Raw genomic sequence first — 21,176 nt, forward strand, 5'->3', positions numbered from 1 at the left:
ATATCACCATTTATGTTAAAGCACAATGGGGACTCAAATACAAACCATTGTTAGGGAGTTCAACCACTATACAGGGTAATTCAAGTTTGGTTTCGAACAAGAAGGTATGCGTGATAAGATTTAATCCTTTTGTTAATTTGATTACAGACATTCTGAAGAAGCATTGGAACATTATCACCTCTGCGGGCACTCTAGGTAGTATAGTTGGAACAGAGATATGTACTGTGTACAAAACCGGAAACAATATAAAAAGTGTATTGGAGTGTGGAATGAAGAATGAAAGAAATAAGAGTACAAAAGGGACCAGTAAATGTGGAAGTTGCAACCAATGTATGTACATCAACACCACACTTACTATTAGACTTGATAACATCATGCACACCAAGATAACTTGCATCACAGGTAATTGCAATTCTCAGCGTCTAGTGTATATAGCCACCTGTACCACGTGCCCGGCCTTCTACATAGGCAAAACGGAGAGGAAGATCAAGACACGGATATATGAACATATGTACAGGATAAAAAAGCAAGACACCAAAAATGCTTTATACAGACATATTCATGACAAAGGTACTGACCACAAGTTTAGGTTTTCCATCATAGACCAAGTAGATGTTAAGGACAAAGGAGGGAATTGGAAGACATTCCTGGCTTGGAAAGAAAGTAGATGGCAAATATGTACAGATGCCACTACACCGCCAGGCATTAATGACTTCATTAGTTTAAAACCCTTGTTAGCATTGAACTGAGACTTTTTGGAAACACTACTCAGTTCCAAATATTCCAGTATATATATATATATATATATATGTATTACATGAATTTTATGTATTATGTAGTGTTTATGTATTTAGGGGATAGATTTTTTATCAAGTTGATTATTGGACGTACATATTTAGTCAACTATAGGAACAACATAATGAATGTGCAGTCTCTATTTAGCAAACAATAAAGTTATAACTAGTTAAGTTACTTATTTATTTACTCAACCATTCATTTATTTAGAAATTGAGAAATTTATATAGAGAAAGAAGAGTTCATGGGAATCTATCTATGTATTATGCTATGTATTTTAATTAAACACACAACAGCATTTTTAAATATCCATTTTAGCATTTTTAGCAATATTTTAAATACTTTTTAGGATATCATAAGTTTTGGATAATGTATTTTAGCACAGTATTCTATTAGTATAGTTTTTAGGGAACTGGCATAATCAATTGTTCTTTGGCGCCAAAACAGGTATATAATGTTAGGTTTGTTGCTATGTTATTGGTTCTGATGAAATCTGTATAATGGCAGATGAAAGCGCTCAACCCATGTGTTTCTTGTAATAAAGTGTATTTTGTGGATTTTACTGGCTTCGAGTGATTTGGAGTTACACTGTTCTGTATTCTGCTCACCAGTTGTGATTCTCATGGGTATAGGTCAGCCACATCATCTGCTGTTAGCCAACATAGCCATGCCCGATCACGTTCACATAGTGGCAGTACTTCCACTGGTCTGTCAGTAGGTAAGCTGTCCACACTCAGACATGGTAGGCCATGGTGTCATGGTCCTGGGCATACTCATGAGGGGCACTCATCCAGCAGACATCAATTATGTTCAGGTAGCAGCAGTGCATCTGACCATGCCATGGATGTGGCAGTGCAGCTCATGGCAGAGCAAGTTCTTGTGGTTGTGGACAAGAATGATGAACTGCCACTTCTTCCATGCACAGCTCATACCTGTCCAACATGCCAAGACACAGAGCTAGCACAGAGCTTAGCTGTGTTCATGCAGACACTCACACACCAATTTCACCTGCAGGACCACTATAGACACACGCACACACAACAGTTGCATGGTTCAACTGTGCAGCTTAAAACTTATTTTGTCTCACTGGCCACTTGTTGCTTTATTCAAATGTCTGCCTGCTTCTCTTTCTTACTCATACAAACTCACTGACCTTTTGTGTCAGCCTAGCCTTCCTTCCCCTCCTCAACATCCTGTGCATGTAATGACAACTGTGCCATATCCCTCTTTTGTATTTTTTGGATTCAGGGATAAATAAGCTTTGTGTCTGATGCTCAGGGTGCATAACTAATTTAGTGTTTAGTATATCTATATTTGTGATGTTAAACTGATAATTGTACCTTTGACTTATATTAGTGGTAGAAAGTTAGGCAGTTGATAGCATCAAAATTTTCGAACTTTATTGTGAATGATCCTGTGAGGGCGGAGAAGTCTGAAACTGAAATGAGTATCATTACTTTCTAACGTCTCTCTTTATTGATTTTCCAGTACAAATTTATGGTGCTAAACTGAAGGCATGCATTGACTATCACTTCTTGTGAGAGGTATGATTGTGTGAATCTTTGATGCCTGAGGCCTACTACTTAATAATGGACACATATAAGTCAAATAAGTATTTGCTGTCACATATTAAGGTCATTTCTGCACAAAATGCATGAATATGCCAGCCATTCATATTATTACACAATACACTACAGGTTCAACACTTACCTTACAAATCCAGCAGTTGCAGCAGTTTTAGTTCAGGGCTGACTCTGTCTGATGCAAGCATTACACAGCAATTACATGGTAGGTAAAGGTTGTGAGTGTTGCCTGGCATCAATGTTACTATATGTATGTGACAAGGCGGAAGGTTTTTGCCACTTAGGTGGTGAATGAGTGTGCTATGCATTGTCTCTCGGCCAATACAAGGGCATATTGAGCATGCCTACATCCATCTATACCCACAGCAGCTGTTGGTTCCCTCTCTGACTACTCACCTGCATCTGGCTGTGATGCCATTGGTTGTGGGATGTGTGCCCTCTCCCCTTGTAGATCCTGCTGAAGCTGTTTTCTCAGGATGATGTTGTGTAGCATGGCCCGTACTGTGAATATTTCAGTATATGTTCATGGATTATACTGCAGGGCTCCCATAGATGTATCTAGACACTGTAACCAAGACTATATCAGCCCAAACACACACTTTGTGATATTTCTGTTTTGAATGTGTGCTTCATTATGGCGTTCTTCAGTGTTTGTGTGTACATTTCTGATGGGTATCATCAGCCATGGTTCCAGTGCATAACCTGCATTGCCCAGTAAATGACCCTGTGGGATATTCCCCCCTAGCGAACATCTGATACAGTTGGGAGGTGTGCCAGATATGTGAGTCATGGTAACTGCCAGGGTTGCCAGCACACGCATTCAGGATGATTCCTTGGCATTACACACAACTTGTCATTTAATAGAGTGAAATCCCTTTCTATTAATGTAGATCCTTCCCTGTTCCCCTGGTGGTGCCTTAGTTTCTACATGTGTGCAATGTAAGTAGGCACCCAGTAATTCAGGGAAGAGTGCGACAGGGTAGAACTCCTACATATTTCTGGCCCTGTCCTCAGGAGTATGGAAAAATATATGTGGTCACAGGTATGTTGTAGCATAGCATTCAAGAACTGATGGAGGATCCTGGATGCTGATGCCTGGGACACCCCAGCATGTCCACCGTTGGTCTCTGAAAGGCACCTGTAGCTAAGATTCTAAGTGCTACATATAATTTTGACTCCAGTGGGATCCCCTTTGGATTGCTCTGGCTCTGAGTTGAGGACAGCAGAGGTTGCAGAGTTCCTGTAGTGTGCCTCTATCCACCTTGTAGCACTCTACAATTTCCACATCATGTAGGTTGTGATAAGTTTCCCAGGGTCTGAAAACTCTTCTTGATCTATTAGCAGCAGCAGCAGCATAGAATTCAACCGGTTGCACATACACATGAATTAAAGCAACAGCAGCACCCCAAAATTGTTTCTGTGTAGACTCATTTCCATGGTTGTATTCCAATAGGCTTGGAATTCACAGGAAAAAACAGCACTGAGTCTAAATGGTTGCTTTATAGCATGTTGAATAGCTACTCCATCTTGGATTGGTTGATTGGTATACAATTCAGCTACTTATGCTTAATTTGCATGCCACTCTGTTTTCTTTGTTTGTGCAGCTGTGTGCAGCTCTATACACTGTGTAGAGCCGCTTATTGAATCCAAACCTTTGTGCTATCATGTAGTATTTATTGAATCTCGCTCCGTATCTCTGAAATGATTTAACATACTGGAATTTCCATGGAACCCATAACTATAAAATATAGTGGACATGCAGCTGCTGATATGTTCTGAGTGTACTTTGTAATCACCATCTGTAATAATAACCACATCCCTTCAGTGGTTTAAGGGTGCAAATTGAAATACAGTCCTCAAATGCCATTTCATGAGGTGACATTCTCAAATAAGTTGCAAAACTGTATTTCCTGTAGGGTACAGAGCATCCTATGTCTGCATGCAGGTGCTTTACTCCTCGAATGCATACTTAATTTAATCACCTGTAAAGTTGCAGTGCACCTTAGGAGAAAAACATTTTTCCAAGGCAATGCAACCTCATTCAAATGGACAAATGAGCAGGTCTTAAATGCCCTCTCCAAGGCCAAAAAACTGCCTCTATGGGACCAGACAACATCCAGAGCTGTGTTCTCCATTGGTTAAAACAGGAATTAGCATCAATATTCAGCATGCTTTTCAATCACAGCCTAAGTTCTAGATTCATCCCAATGGAACAGAAATCAGCTACCATCATCCTTTTGCACAAAGGGGGTGTATCCATCGACCCCAGGAACTACAGACCCATTAGCCTGACCAGCCTTATCTGCAAGGCCATAGAATGAATCATCATGGACCTTAATAACAAGGATATAAGAAATCTCCAAATGCTTGACCACACTCAGTTGGCTTTGTCAAGGGCAGAGTATGCCTGCTAAATTTGCTGGACTTCTTCAAGACAGTCACCAAAGCCCTAGACGAGGGCAAATCTGTACATACAGCCTACCTAGACTTAGCCAAGCCCTTTGAAGCAATCCCCCACTCAGGCATCATTGATAAACTTAACCAGCTGGGTATCAATCCATATATTGTTAGGTGGGTTGCAAACTGGCTCATCGATAGAACTCATGTGGTGAAAAGAGGGGACTCCACCTCCTCCAGCAGACCCGTAAGCAGTGGTGTTTCACAGGGATTGGTTCTGGAAGCCCTACTGTTCAAAATCTACTTCTCCAAAGTACAGGCTGAAACTAAAGTACTGTGGCTGACACAGTCTGCTGATGACTGCAAAGTGGGAGTGATCACTGAAACCCCTAGTGATGTCAACATCCTGTAAGAAGTTCTTACACAGACTAATAACTGGTGCCAAATCTCATGGTCTTAAAAATAATGCAAAAAAATACATTTTCATCCCCTTTGGCAAGAGCGATGTTCCTGCAAACTACCACATCAATAGCAATACCCTAAGTACACAGTCCGTGGTGAGAGAGCTGGGAACTCAGGTTGACAGCAACTTTAACTTTGGTCACTATGTCTCCACAGTGGTAAGAAGGGCATTTTATATTGTTCATCTCATAAGTAAGGGCATTGCCTTCAGAAAAAAAGAGGTTATAACCCCCTTGTACTCTTCACTCATCAGGCCAATAACAGAGTACAACATTCCCTTTGGTATCTTGATTTCCAAACACCTGCAACAATTGGAGGGACCACAAAGGTTCCTTATGAAGAAAATTCAGGGTCTTCAAGATCTGTCTTATGCGGACAGACTGAAATCATTGTCACTGTACTCTGTGTCTTGCAGACTGCTCAGAGCCAACATATGCCTTGCAAATATAGCAGTCTTTGACCCGGCTTTGATGGAAATGTTGCACATTTCCAAGTCAAATAACACACAACTCACTGGATCAAAGGACCTTAACCTGGTATGTGACATCAACAGAACTTGCTGGAGAGACCGATTTGTCTCATAGAGGTTGACCCCACCTTTGGAACAAGCTTCCTATTTGTGTTAAACAAAGCACCTTGTTGACCCTATTTAAGTGCAATTTAGACGATTGGATGGGTAACCAGAAATTCACTCCGGGAGTTCCAACTGTGTCTCTCTAGGATGGGGCAGTAGGTGCTGATTTTAGTCTCTGCTTGAACCAGACACCCTTGGGAACATGGGTTGGACTTGGCTAAGCTTGTAAGGACCCTGGGGCCAGTTACCTAGTAACCTACTATGATGTTATGATCCTATGATCCTATGTCCTATATGGACCAACTCAAAGCCCTGTCACTATACTTGGTGTCCTATAGACTGCTAAGACCTGACCTACGTCTGACATGCAAGTCATCCTCCAACCCATTACTGATAAATTTATGACACATCAGCCAGTCAAACAGCATCAGAAATACTCAGTCTAGGGATCTAAACCTCCTCTGCAACAGCAACTGAATAATTTGGAGGGGCAGGTATATTTCCCAGATAATAATACTGCTGTGGAAAAGACTCTCCATCCACATAAAACAAAGATCATCCCTGTCCACATTCAAATGGAACTTAGATCTATGCATGGAAAACAGAAAATTTACCCCAGGACTGCCACCTGCACCCCTAATGGTAAGAAGCAGCTCATAAATGCTTTATCCCAACCATGGGTCTCCTCAAATTAATTTTGGTGTGATCCCAGTTCTCATTAGTGGTGATTTATAATTATTGATCATGGGATGGGTAAGCCCAATCTATAAACAAATGGGATAGGTTATTTCTGCCACAAAAAGGAAAAATGGGTAGGCTTATAATGGCCTGCAAGGGCAGCTAGCCTAGTACTTACCTATGAACCTATGAACAAAAGTGTCCCATAGTTTTCTGTCCAACATTCCCTTACATAAAGTGAATAAAATATAAATTTGGAGAGTCCCCACAATCAAATTTTCAATGTAAGCTTGTATGTGTGCAATACAACACTGATATAGCTGCAATCCTTAAGAAATGTAATATTTTCATGTAAAGCCACATATACTGGGTGACTGCAAAAGGATAACTGGTCACTTTCCCATAATCAGATGCATCAAGACCTATTTCTTCAATACTAGAAGAATTAATGCCAACTTTGTAATAATTGTAATTTACCATGAGGTTTTCTGCCTTTGAGTTACAGTGCCTAGAGAGACAGAAATGCAAGCTACACTTTCTTCAGCTTGTGAAATGATGGTGCTAATTTTAACAAGTTTCATTTTCCATCTTCCTGAAAGGGCATCTTTTACCAGACAGTAATCAACCAGCTAGTTAATTAGATTCCAGAAGAACAGATTATCAATTCTGTACCAGGGTAAAAAAGGCACAAGTTACATCATGTTATCTCTGTATTGCCTTCCTCTCTATATCACTAACCACATCATTTCTTTCTTTCTTTGTATATGTGTTTGTTTGCTTTGTTTGTTTAAACATTTGTTAACCAGTGGGTGGACTGACCTGGGACCATTTTCCACCATGACCCAACCCAAAGAGGACACATAGCTAATAAAACATGACTAAAATAGAAATCATGGAAGACACAATAATAAGATAGTGTAACAGCAATTACTGAGCATTTTGATAATATGCATTAGATAACTGTAGACACTGCAAATTATCTTCAACTCTAAACACTTTTGTGTATAAATGCATTTCTAGGAATGGATTATATAGAGAGAAAGCACTAAAAGGATACATTAGCACCATAAGTCTCAAACTCTTAGACCAAGAAATCCAGACAAAGCCATAAGTAATGGTGGGGGGGGGGGGCAAAGGCCCAGAAATAGGGACACTTTTTAAATATTGCTTTTACAAATTTAAAAAGTCGATAGAATAACAGATATTGCATTCACATGCTTTTTTCTGAAGGGTATGACGTCTGCAACTCAAATGTCTGTTTTTTTTTTCTGTCCCCAACCCTGAATGATATGCCAGAAAACTACAATTTTATCAGAAAATGACCAAAAATATGAGGCAAAAATCTGACATTCTGTGAAAATATGTACAGTTGAGAGCTATGATTCTAGCACTGAAATAAATTCTATCCTTTTCTCTCATATATAACAGAAAAGTTAGAGGACTACTTTTTTCCTTTCTTTCTTCATTCATTCATTTCATTTCATTTTTTTTTTTTGGTAAGCGAATTTTACATCTTTGGCTGCTTTTAGTTATGACAAACAAAATAATTCAACAATGCAACCGAATATATCCCCATGGTGCATAAATACATGAATTATTTTGCAATAAATCTAAACAGTGAAGCTCAAAATTTAACATAAAAGAAAAGGGAGTAGGAAGCTTTAAAATTTTTCTCAAACTAGCACAGTGATGTTAAGATCAGCTCCACAGAGAAAAACTCAGAAAAAAACATCAAAAGAAGCAGCAGTTCTGTTAAAACTTACCATCAGGATGGATAACCACAAAAGGTCTTCTACATCTGAAAATGATGTGGCATGAATAAAATGTACTGTACAAGAGAACAAGAGTATCACCATCATAATAGGACCTAATAATATAGCTAATGTTCCAGCATTCAGATTTGTAACACAATGTATAACATCAGAATCACAAGTTCCTTAGAATGCGATAAGATACCAGGTAGCCAAATCATTGCAAACAAATATTGTATAATATGTCCCCTTAAGCACATTGTTAGAAAAGCATTAAACATGGCGGTGTTCCTTGTGTGTCTGGAAGCAGGTGGCTGTAGTCAGACTTTATAACTGAGGCCCCATTTCAGACCCCGGTAATTGCATATTCATCAGTGTTAAAACATAATGTTCAAGGTGATGCAATAAATGACTGTGAAACTCATTACAGGCAGACACAGGATCTGTACTTCTTAATAGGTAGTCGCTATGCTTGGAGTCTAGGAGACCATTTAGGAGTCTTGCTCAGGTTCTCATTTTCTGTTTGGTTAGGTGACTTGCTCAAGGACATAAACAAAGACTAAGGGAATCAAACCCTGTTCCACAGAAACTTCTGCACCAACTGCCAATGACCTATGCAGCACACTTTTGTCAAAGGCAGATATTGTATAGTTATCCTTGTAAACTTGCTCAACTGATGTAACTTCCCTACTCTGTAAGGATGAAAGTTTATCTGTTTATGAAGCCTACTTCAATCTTTTTATAGCACTCAGCTCTATACCTTATGACAGAATCAAACATAAACTCAGGCATTCAAAGGTAGATAAAAGCTAGAATAATGTGAGTCAACAGTTGGATACATTGCTCTGTACAACAGATAAGAATAAGAGGTATTGTATTCTCACCATACCATGTTACCAGTAGGGTCCCTCAAGGCACTTTCCTAAGATCACATTTTGGTGTCTTTATCTCAGATGTACAAACTGATTCCAGGATCTTTCTAATGGAAGTTTCTTAGGTTCAAAGTCACTCCTTTTTCTATGATAATGCACAGATCTTTTTCTAGTAAATGCTTATACCCACTTGTTTTAAAACCTGGCAGAACTGTGTATTGCATTACAGAGGGCATTGCTTATTTATTTATTGAATTACTCATTAATTGATTGGTTGTTGTCTGGATTAACCCATTAGGTACATTCTGTTTTCAATTGAGACATGAAATGGCATTCATACTGAATTAGATGCATTCATACTCATTTATGTAAATGATGACTTAATAGAAGTTCCTCTACTCTTTTTGAAAGGAACTACAGTCCTTAAAGGGTATACTTACATTTTTCTTCCAGGTCTGTTTTACAGTTAATTTCATTTCAGAGTATGCTCCCCGAAGCTGAAGTACAAGTTGCTTGAAAACAAAGCAAAGGTTGACATGTTGACTTAGTTGTTTATATAAGCATACTGACAACATTATGTCATACTGGTACTGGCAATAATTCACATACACCAGCAAAACACTATAGGTAATTAAAACCACATTGTGTCTTTAGAAGTGCAACTACTTACTTACATTGTGGTTTCACAAATAAATCGTCATGTTAATTTTCAGTATAGGGTGTTCCAACTGTGACTATAGCTGACAACTTCTCTTACTGGGATACAAGACCCCTTTGTTGCTGCACTTATGGCAAAATACTAGTTTACACACTGTTGTAAGTAGTCAGGCATTGTGGATTCAGTTGTTCATGATGCCATGCCAGGGGTTTTGGTACTTCCTTATTATACCTGCCCTGGCGATAGCGACCTTGGCGATGCAGTTCTGACACTAACTTGCTGCCTGACACTAAACATGTATCATGTTTGCTAACCATTTTGCTTTCAGACATTAGTATTTTAAAACTCGCTGCCTAGTCTATCTGTATTAAAAAGGTTCTCTAGTTAGGGCATCTCTATCAGATCAAAGACGGCATCTCAGTGAGACCAAATGATATTACTCTACCATGCAGATTGTAAAATTAACTAGTGAAGGTTGCATGTTTGGCACTCCTGTCTTGGTTCTTCCTACTTGTTACTATAATTTGAAGATCACTGTTGATTATCATTCTAAATACAGCAGTAGGCTACAGCTATCTTATTTATATCCTGCTCAAGATATAGCAGCCTGAGAGCAATCACAAGTCTCTGGTTCCCCTCAGCAAATATATCAAAGGTGCTGTTTCTCCTGTGGGTCTTGATACACAACAGCCTGGGTATCCATTTCTTCAGTACTTTATAGCTGCCCTCGAAGGAGCAAATCTGGGTTTCAAAAGATCTTTCATTTCTGCTAGTTATGTTCCATTTGGGGAACCCTTCGATAAAATGAAAATAAAAATGACAGACAGACAGGTATTGAAAGGAATAGAGATTAGGTTTTTTTTAAGAATGCTAGTAATTCACTGGGGTTAGTTAAGGCTGCTATTGCTGGGGCCGCTATAATAAGGAAGTACTGGAGTTTTTAGCTTCAAAAACATTTCAAGAAATCATCCTTAACAAAATTATTTGGAAAAAATAACTCTTCTTTTGCATCTGACATTATAATGTTTAATATTGTATATACCACTGAGATTACCTCCATCACTCTGTGTTAGTTATTTGCATTTGCTTTGGAAAGTATGACAATACACTTTAAGGGCAAGATGCAAAATATCTATGAGAGTTGCAATTTGATCAAGAATCCAGAGACCTAACTCTCAATGACAGACATACCTTCTGAACTTAAAATACACACACACACACATGTGCGAGTATGCACACACACACACACACACACACACACATGTTACACTGCAGTAAATGACACATACACAGTTACTATATAGCAATACTGGGGAAAGTACAAAATAATACAAAATGCGAATTAATATAAAGCACCAGGACACACAAGTGAAAAAAGCCAGACACAAAAGCTCATAAGACAAGCACTTTGAAATTACAAGCTCTCAAAAAATTATTTTTATTGGTGATGGTGACTCAGCAGAGTTTGTAATACAGTGCAATTCCTGCCTGAAGCAAAATTTAGGGATATGTTACATATCTGAAAAATTACCAGGGTTAATTAATGTACAGCTACATTGGAGTGAATAGTTTAAAGATCTTTCTCCTCCAAGACTTGTAACAGGATACATTGTATATATCATACATCTTGCAATCAAGGAACAAAGAACACCTGCTTAGCCAAGTCCTCCGATTACCTTTTATTTCCACTGCATACCAAAAAAAATGTATCATTCTGTCTCAGTGCCTAAGGCAATGGAGTCATTGACAAATCATTTTCTGACACCCATCCTAAGCAGAACATGGTACGCAGCCAAACAACTTGACATCCAATGGTCTTCATTCTTCATCTTGAAAAGTACAAGTGCTAAGCACGAATGCTTCCATCCCCATGGTTTCTTTAAATAAAACAAAGTAAACTCTTTAAATTAAAAATAAATATTGAAAATATAAAAAAGAAAAAGGGGAGAAAAAGAAACAAGGAGTGATGGTTGCTCTGGAAAATGCTAGAACTGTCAGTACTAATAACAATGATGTAGAAGCTTTTATCTTCTTGTAGGATATTAATATTTGGTACCAGTAATGAAAACAGTTTTAAAGATCCAAATGCATATCTTTAGATTTATTATGTATCTTCTTTATTTGTTTCATATTTAATGTGATTGAGGCTGGATTTAATAAACCCTACATGACCCAGTCACACCATGTTTGAGTTGTGGCGAGAAGCACACAAGATAGCGTGATAATTTGTATGCTGTAAACATCTCTACATGAAGTATAGTGCTGCACAAACCAGGTAAACATCATGGCATGTTAATCAATGCATAAGCAGCTGAATGATATGCTAATCAACTAATCCAAGATGGTGCAGCTATTCCATAAGGTACAAAGGAATCATAGACGTCTCATGTAGCCACCTTCCCTGCACTCCAAATCCTTTTGGGAAACAGCCACAGAAACTGCAGAGGGAAGAAAGAATGCAGCTGCTGCTGCTCTTGTTCCTATGCATGTGCAGCAGGCTCAGCTCCATGTTACTGCTGTTGATAGACCTCAGGCAAGGAGAAGAAAGGTATTTAGACTGCATATAAATTTTCATGGCCTGCCTGAAGTGGAAATAGTAGAGTACTACATGGTGGATAGAGATACTCTCCAGGAACTCTGCAACCTCTGTCATCCTCAACTGAGACCTAGTACAAACCAAGGGAAACCAATACCAGTGGAGACCAAGGTATGTGCAGTAATTGGAATTTTAGCTACAAAAACTTTTTGAAGGCCCACAGGAAACACTCTGAAAGTGTCATAGACATCAGCATCCAGAATTCTACACCTATTCCTGAATATTTGCAATAGCATGCCAGTGACTCTATATATTTCCCCCATCCCCAGACTAGAGCTAGAACTATGCAGAAATTTTACCCAACAGCACACTTCACTGAAGTCTTGGGTGCTATAGACTGCATCTGTGCTGATATCAAATCACCTCCTGGGGAACAGGGAAGGGTCTACATCAAGAGAAAGGGGTTCACTCCCTTAACTGCAGGGTTATGTGCAATGCTAGGAGAATCATTCTGAAAGTGTGTGCTGGCACAACTCCCATATTTGGTACAGCTTACAGCTCTACCAGAGGTGTTGCAGAGGTAATGCCCCACATGGCCACTTACTGTGGGATGCAAAGTATGCTTTGGAACTGTGGCTGATGACACCCATCAAAAGTGAGCACTCAACCACAGAGGAACACTATAATGAGGAACACAGTCAAACAAGAAACATCATAGAGTGTGTGTTTGGTTACTGAAGTCATGGTTTTGGTGCATAGATACATCTGGGGGCTTTCAGTATGGTAGTAGCAAACATTTCACCACCACAACTGGCAGAGACACCACATCCACATGCAGGTGAGGAGTCAGAGGGGGACCCCCACAGCTGCTGTGTCTGTTGGTAGATGTAGGTAGATGTAGCTTTGAAGGCTGCCAGCCTAGCTAGATAGAATTTTGTAGATAATTCTATGTAATTTATTTATTTTATTTATTTATTGACATTTGTTAACTGTGTTAGTCCAACTGGGTTTTGGCCCATTTTCAGTGGAGACCTGAGGAGAAAAGCTCCAGAAATACATAAAATCAAATTTGATAAAGAGAATAGTAATAAAACTCAGGTTACATTCATACAGAATAGTAATAAAACTCAGGTTACAGTCATACAGAATAGTAATAAAACTCAGGTTACATTCATACAGAATAGTAATAAAACTCAGGTTACATTCATACAGAATAGTAATAAAACTCAGGTTACAGTCATACAGAATAGTAATAAAACTCAGGTTACATTCATACAGAATAGTAATAAAACTTGGGTTACATTCATAGACAATAGTAATAAAACTCAGGTTACATTAATACAGAATAGTAATAAAACTCAGGTTACAGTCATACAGAATAGTAATAAAACTCAGGTTACATTCATACAGAATAGTAATAAAACTTGGGTTACATTCATAGACAATAGTAATAAAACTCAGGTTACATTAATACAGAATAGTAATAAAACTCAGGTTACAGTCATACAGAATAGTAATAAAACTCAGGTTACATTCATACAGAATAGTAATAAAACTCAGGTTACATTCATACAGAAAAGTAATAAAACTCAGGTTACAGTCATACAGAATAGTAATAAAACTCAGGTTACATTCATACAGAATAGTAATAAAACTCAGGTTACATTCATACAGAATAGTAATAAAACTCAGGTTACATTTATAGACAATAGTAATAAAACTCAGGTTACATTCATACAGAATAGTAATAAAACTCAGGTTACATTCATAGACAATAGTAATAAAACTCAGGTTACATTCATACAGAATAGTAATAAAACTCAGGTTACATTTATAGAGAATAGTAATAAAACTCAGGTTACATTCATACAGAATAGTAATAAAACTCAGGTTACATTTATAGAGAATAGTAATAAAACTCAGGTTACATTCATACAGAATAGTAATAAAACTCAGGTTACATTCATACAGATTAGTAATAAAACTCAGGTTACATTCATACAGAATAGTAATAAAACTCAGGTTACATTCATGCAGAATAGTAATAAAACTCAGGTTACATTCATACAGAATAGTAATAAAACTCAGGTTACATTCATAGAGAATAGTAATAAAACTCAGGTTACATTCATAGACAATAGTAATAAAACTCAGGTTACATTAATACAGAATAGTAATAAAACTCAGGTTACATTCATACAGAATAGTAATAAAACTCAGGTTACATTCATACAGAATAGTAATAAAACTCAGGTTACATTCATACAGAATAGTAATAAAACTCAGGTTACATTCATACAGAGAATAGTAATAAAACTCAGGTTACATTCATAGACAATAGTAATAAAACTCAGGTTACATTCATACAGAATAGTAATAAAACTCAGGTTACATTAATACAGAATAGTAATAAAACTCAGGTTACATTCATACAGAATAGTAATAAAACTCAGGTTACATTCATACAGAATAGTAATAAAACTCAGGTTAGATTCATACAGAATAGTAATAAAACTCAGGTTACATTCATACAGAATAGTAATAAAACTCAGGTTACATTCATACAGAATAGTAATAAAACTCAGGTTACATTCATACAGAATAGTAATAAAACTCAGGTTACATTCATAGACAATAGTAATAAAACTCAGGTTACATTCATACAGAATAGTAATAAAACTCAGGTTACATTCATACAGAATAGTAATAAAATTCAGGTAACATTCATACAGAATAGTAATAAAACTCAGGTTGCATTCATACAGAATAGTAATAAAACTCAGGTTACATTCATAGACAATAGTAATAAAACTCAGGTTACATTCATACAGAATAGTAATAAAACTCAGGTTACAGTCATACAGAATAGTAATAAAACTCAGGTTACAGTCATACAGAATAGTAATAAAACTCAGGTTACATTCATACAGAATAGTAATAAAACTCAGGTTACATTCATAGACAATAGTAATAAAACTCAGGTTACAGTCATACAGAATAGTAATAAAACTCAGGTTACATTCATAGACAATAGTAATAAAACTCAGGTTACATTCATACAGAATAGTAATAAAACTCAGGTTACATTCATACAGAATAGTAATAAAACTCAGGTTACATTCATACAGAATAGTAATAAAACTCAGGTTACATTTATAGAGAATAGTAATAAAACTCAGGTTACATTCATAGACAATAGTAATAAAACTCAGGTTACATTAATACAGAATAGTAATAAAACTCAGGTTACATTCATACAGAATAGTAATAAAACTCAGGTTACATTCATACAGAATAGTAATAAAACTCAGGTTACATTCATACAGAATAGTAATAAAACTCAGGTTACATTCATACAGAGAATAGTAATAAAACTCAGGTTACATTCATAGACAATAGTAATAAAACTCAGGTTACATTCATACAGAATAGTAATAAAACTCAGGTTACATTCATACAGAATAGTAATAAAACTCAGGTTACATTCATACACAATAGTAATAAAACTCAGGTTACATTCATACAGAATAGTAATAAAACTCAGGTTACATTCATAGACAATAGTAATAAAACTCAGGTTACATTCATACAGAATAGTAGTAAAACTCGGGTTACATTCATAGACAATAGTAATAAAACTCAGGTTACATTAATACAGAATAGTAATAAAACTCAGGTTACATTCATACAGAATAGTAATAAAACTCAGGTTACATTCATACAGAATAGTAATAAAACTCAGGTTAGATTCATACAGAATAGTAATAAAACTCAGGTTACATTCATACAGAATAGTAATAAAACTCAGGTTAGATTCATACAGAATAGTAATAAAACTCAGGTTACATTCATAGACAATAGTGATAAAACTCAGGTTACATTCATACAGAATAGTAATAAAACTCAGGTTACATTCATACAGAATAGTAATAAAACTCAGGTTACATTCATACAGAATAGTAATAAAACTCAGGTTACATTTATAGAGAATAGTAATAAAACTCAGGTTACATTCATAGACAATAGTAATAAAACTCAGGTTACATTAATACAGAATAGTAATAAAACTCAGGTTACATTCATACAGAATAGTAATAAAACTCAGGTTACATTCATACAGAATAGTAATAAAACTCAGGTTACATTCATACAGAATAGTAATAAAACTCAGGTTACATTCATACAGAGAATAGTAATAAAACTCAGGTTACATTCATAGACAATAGTAATAAAACTCAGGTTACATTCATACAGAATAGTAATAAAACTCAGGTTACATTCATACAGAATAGTAATAAAACTCAGGTTACATTCATACACAATAGTAATAAAACTCAGGTTACATTCATACAGAATAGTAATAAAACTCAGGTTACATTCATAGACAATAGTAATAAAACTCAGGTTACATTCATACAGAATAGTAGTAAAACTCGGGTTACATTCATAGACAATAGTAATAAAACTCAGGTTACATTAATACAGAATAGTAATAAAACTCAGGTTACATTCATACAGAATAGTAATAAAACTCAGGTTACATTCATACAGAATAGTAATAAAACTCAGGTTAGATTCATACAGAATAGTAATAAAACTCAGGTTACATTCATACAGAATAGTAATAAAACTCAGGTTAGATTCATACAGAATAGTAATAAAACTCAGGTTACATTCATAGACAATAGTGATAAAACTCAGGTTACATTCATACAGAATAGTAATAAAACTCAGGTTACATTCATACAGAATAGTAATAAAATTCAGGTTACATTCATACAGAATAGTAATAAAACTCAGGTTACATTCATACAGAATAGTAATAAAACTCAGGTTACATTCATAGACAATAGTAATAAAACGCAGGTTACATTCATACAGAATAGTAATAAAACTCAGGTTACAGTCATACAGAATAGTAATAAAACTCAGGTTACAGTCATACAGAATAGTAATAAAACTCAGGTTACATTCATACAGAATAGTAATAAAACTCAGGTTACATTCATAGACAATAGTAATAAAACTCAGGTTACAGTCATACAGAATAGTAATAAAACTCAGGTTCAGTCCTTATTCACGGTCATACCCAATGAGGAAGGTAGAGCAATGATAGGTGCTTACTTGAGGAGAACCGATCTCCCTTTGAACTATGATGTTGACTTGATTCTTTTGCTTTTGGCTATTATCTTGGAATCCAATCTTTTCTGTTTCCATGACAAGATCTTTCTGCAGAAGGATGGCGTAGCTATGGGCACCTCTTGTGCCAATAGCTACGCCAACTTAGTGATGGCAGAGTGGGAACATAGTTTCCTGTTTCAGAATAGTTTGTTTCAGGAGTTAGTACCATTCTATAGGCGTTTTGTGGATGATCTCTTCCTTGTATGGAGTGGCTCTATAACACAGTTAGAGTCCTTTTTTAGACAGATCAACCATTCTGTCACCTTTCTGAAGTTTACTATGGATTGGTCGAAGACAACTATCCCCTTTCTAGATGTCTTTGTTGATAAACTACCTTGTGGGATAGTCAACACGGGTGTTTATCGCAAGACCTGCTATAGGAATACACTGTTGCATCGTTCGAGCATGCATCCTGGCTATGTATACAAGAACATAGTGAAGGGACAATCCATGCGGATGTCTAGGTATACACCCCTAGACAGTCATCTGGCAAGTGAATTAGGAGATCTTAGCAGCAAGTTGAGGGAACGTGGCTATGACCATCTAGACATCTCCAGAGGGATGGTAGGCATTGAGGATCTGAGGAAAGACAGAGCGAAACCATATTTCTCAGATGGTGCTGTTGAAACATACACAGGAGAGGCCAGTAACGGCTTGAATAGTCAAGATGGCGGTCTACACATTGACAATGGAATTGTATTTCCCATTTTTTACACCAGGGATGTAGGTACACTTAAAGATATTTTCTCTAAGCATTGGCATGTCTTATCAGTTGACCCGACCATCAAGAGCCTCACAGGCACTCGACCTAGATTCGTTTATAGGAATAAAAAGAATTTGAAGAGTCTGCTCTGCTACCCAAGGATCTATAATGATCCCCCTGCTTTGTTGGGCCCATACATGACCACATGTGACAAATGCAATTTCTGTTCGTATATAGAAACCGACCCTGTCTTTCAATATCCATATGGCTCGGGTATTTTTCACATCAGGACTAGGGGTAATTGCATGTCTAGAGATGTGGTTTACCTAGCCTGTTGTACAGTTTGTCCAGCCTACTATGTAGGCAAGACCAACAGGACACTGAGGGATAGGATTCGTGAGCACGTATACCATACAAGGAAGGGCACCACACATAATGCACTATCTAAACATACCAATGACAAAGGTCAAGAGCACCAATTTAAGTTCAGGATCTTGGAACAGATCTCAAGGACATATAGGAGAGGGGACATTAATAATTATACAGAAACCAGGGAAATCCATTGGATTATTAAGTTTAGGGCAGACATCACCCCAGGTCTTATGGAAGGGTTCCCCTGCGACCATTGTTAAAATCAAGGAGGTTACTGTCTAAAAGATGCTAAGAGGCCATGAAGGGTTTGTTGCTTTGTGGCCATCAAGGTTTTTTGAACCCCTATACATGCATAGAGGCTCTATTAATGTTTTGATGGTTGTGTTATTAACTCCCCCCCCCCCCATTTTGTTATATATACCCTTGAGTCATCTATTTTGATAATGGATATGAACATGAATAGTTTTATCTTGAAAAGCTATCCTGATTTATAAATGTGTATAGACATTTTTTGCATGATTTTCTATATGATATTTTTAATGTGTTATGTGTTTTTAAATAATGGACAGGATTTTGGCGCCATTTTAACTTTTTAAACTGATGTTCTTAGATAGTTTAGTTGTATAGGTCTGAAGAAGCTAATGCGAAAGCGCTCACCTTTTTATTAATAAACCTGTTTTTTATACACCTCGCCTGCACTTGGATTACTTACATCACTGACCGTTGGATTTAGGAGCTGTCTGTGATTTAAATGAGATTGCATCCTCCATTGTTTTGCTCAGCGGCGTTTGTTTTATTAGTAATAAAACTCAGGTTACATTCATAGACAATAGTAATAAAACTCAGGTTACATTCATACAGAATAGTAATAAAACTCAGGTTACATTCATACAGAATAGTAATAAAACTCAGGTTACATTCATACAGAATAGTAATAAAACTCAGGTTACATTCATAGACAATAGTAATAAAACTCAGGTTACATTCATACAGAATAGTAATAAAACTCAGGTTACATTCATACAGAATAATAATAAAACTCAGGTTACATTCATACAGAATAGTAATAAAACTCAGGTTACATTCATACAGAATAGTAATAAAACTCAGGTTACATTCATAGACAATAGTAATAAAACTCAGGTTACATTCATACAGAATAGTAATAAAACTCAGGTTACATTCATACAGAATAGTAATAAAACTCAGGTTACATTCATAGACAATAGTAATAAAACTCAGGTTACATTCATAGACAATAGTAATAAAACTCAGGTTACATTCATAGAGGTATCAAATGCACATAAGTAGACAATACAAAAAAACCCAAAAAATATTATTATGCTATACCTTTTTTGTTTGTTTTTTTTTCTTTTTGCTTTTTTTTTAATAGAACTGTGAATAAAGTGTGAAGGGGGTAAAGTTTGCATTGCTTTAAAGGGTGTATTAGGGAGGAGGGGAACTAGGTAGAGTTGTGGCAAGTGCAAGTTCTGGAGTTGAGTAGATAGGTTTTTAGTTCGTTTTTGAAATGAGAGGTATGAGAGAAAGAGCGTATGTTGAAGGGAAGTTTGTTCCAAGCATGGGCAATAGAGTGTTTGTAGTAGTTTGCCTACAGACTTTTTTGGTTGGTAGATATCAAGCAGCTGTTGATTTGAAGAATGAAGGGACCAGGGTGGAGTGTACAGAGAGATAACGGAAGAAAGAGATGGATGGAATGATGGTTTATAGAGTGAAGCATGTGAAATTGATAGAGTAGAAATAGTTGTGGAAGTTCAAGCCAGTGTAGGGAGTCTAATGCAGTGCAGTGATGTTAGTTATATGGGGAGTTAGTGATAAATCTGGCAATTTTATGGCAGGTTTGTTGGAGTTTATTCTTAGTGGTGGTCTGTATGTTGGTTAGGACTAGAGCTGCATAGAGGAAGGTGGGGAAGAGGAGTGATTTTCCCAGGCTGAGTCTGGTGTCAGGGGTGAGATATTTTTTGTTGCGATATAGTAGTCCTAGTTTTTGGTGGGTTTTCTTTATAGATTTTAGTATGTGAAGGTTAAATTTTAGTTCATCATCAATGATGACTCCTAGTAGTTTGGTGTGATTATCTTGTAGGATTGTAGTGTTGAGAGATGTTATGACAAAGGAGGATTTGTGGTGAGAGAGAGAATGGGGAAAAAAAAGTAAGAGTTTTGTTTTTTGGGGGTTAAGAATGAGTAGGTTGTCTGAAAGCCATTGTTCAGTGGTTAATAGAGCTTGTTGGGTTTGGGTGTGTAGATCAGTGATGTTGTTAGAAGTAGATATAAGTGTGGAGTCATCAGCATATGGGATAAGGGAAAATTCTTTACAAGAGGTGTGCAGATCGTTGGTGAAGATGTTAAATAATAGGGGTCCTAAGATGGAGCCTTGGGGTACTCCAGTGGAGATAGGAAGAAAGGGAGAGCAGGATGAGAGCCATTTGACAGACTGTTCTCTGCCAGATAAGTAGCTAGAGAACCAGTTGAGTGTGTGTGTGTGTGTGTGTGTGTGTGGGGGGGGGTTGGTGATGTTTGGCAAGTTTGGCTAATAGAATAGGGTGAGAGACAGTATCGAAAGCTTTGGAAAGGTCAAGGAAGAGGCAGGAAATGA

This window comes from Protopterus annectens, chromosome 6.part0, assembly GCF_019279795.1.
Source record: "Protopterus annectens isolate FY-2018-M chromosome 6.part0, PAN1.0, whole genome shotgun sequence".
Lineage (NCBI taxonomy): Eukaryota > Metazoa > Chordata > Ceratodontiformes > Protopteridae > Protopterus > Protopterus annectens.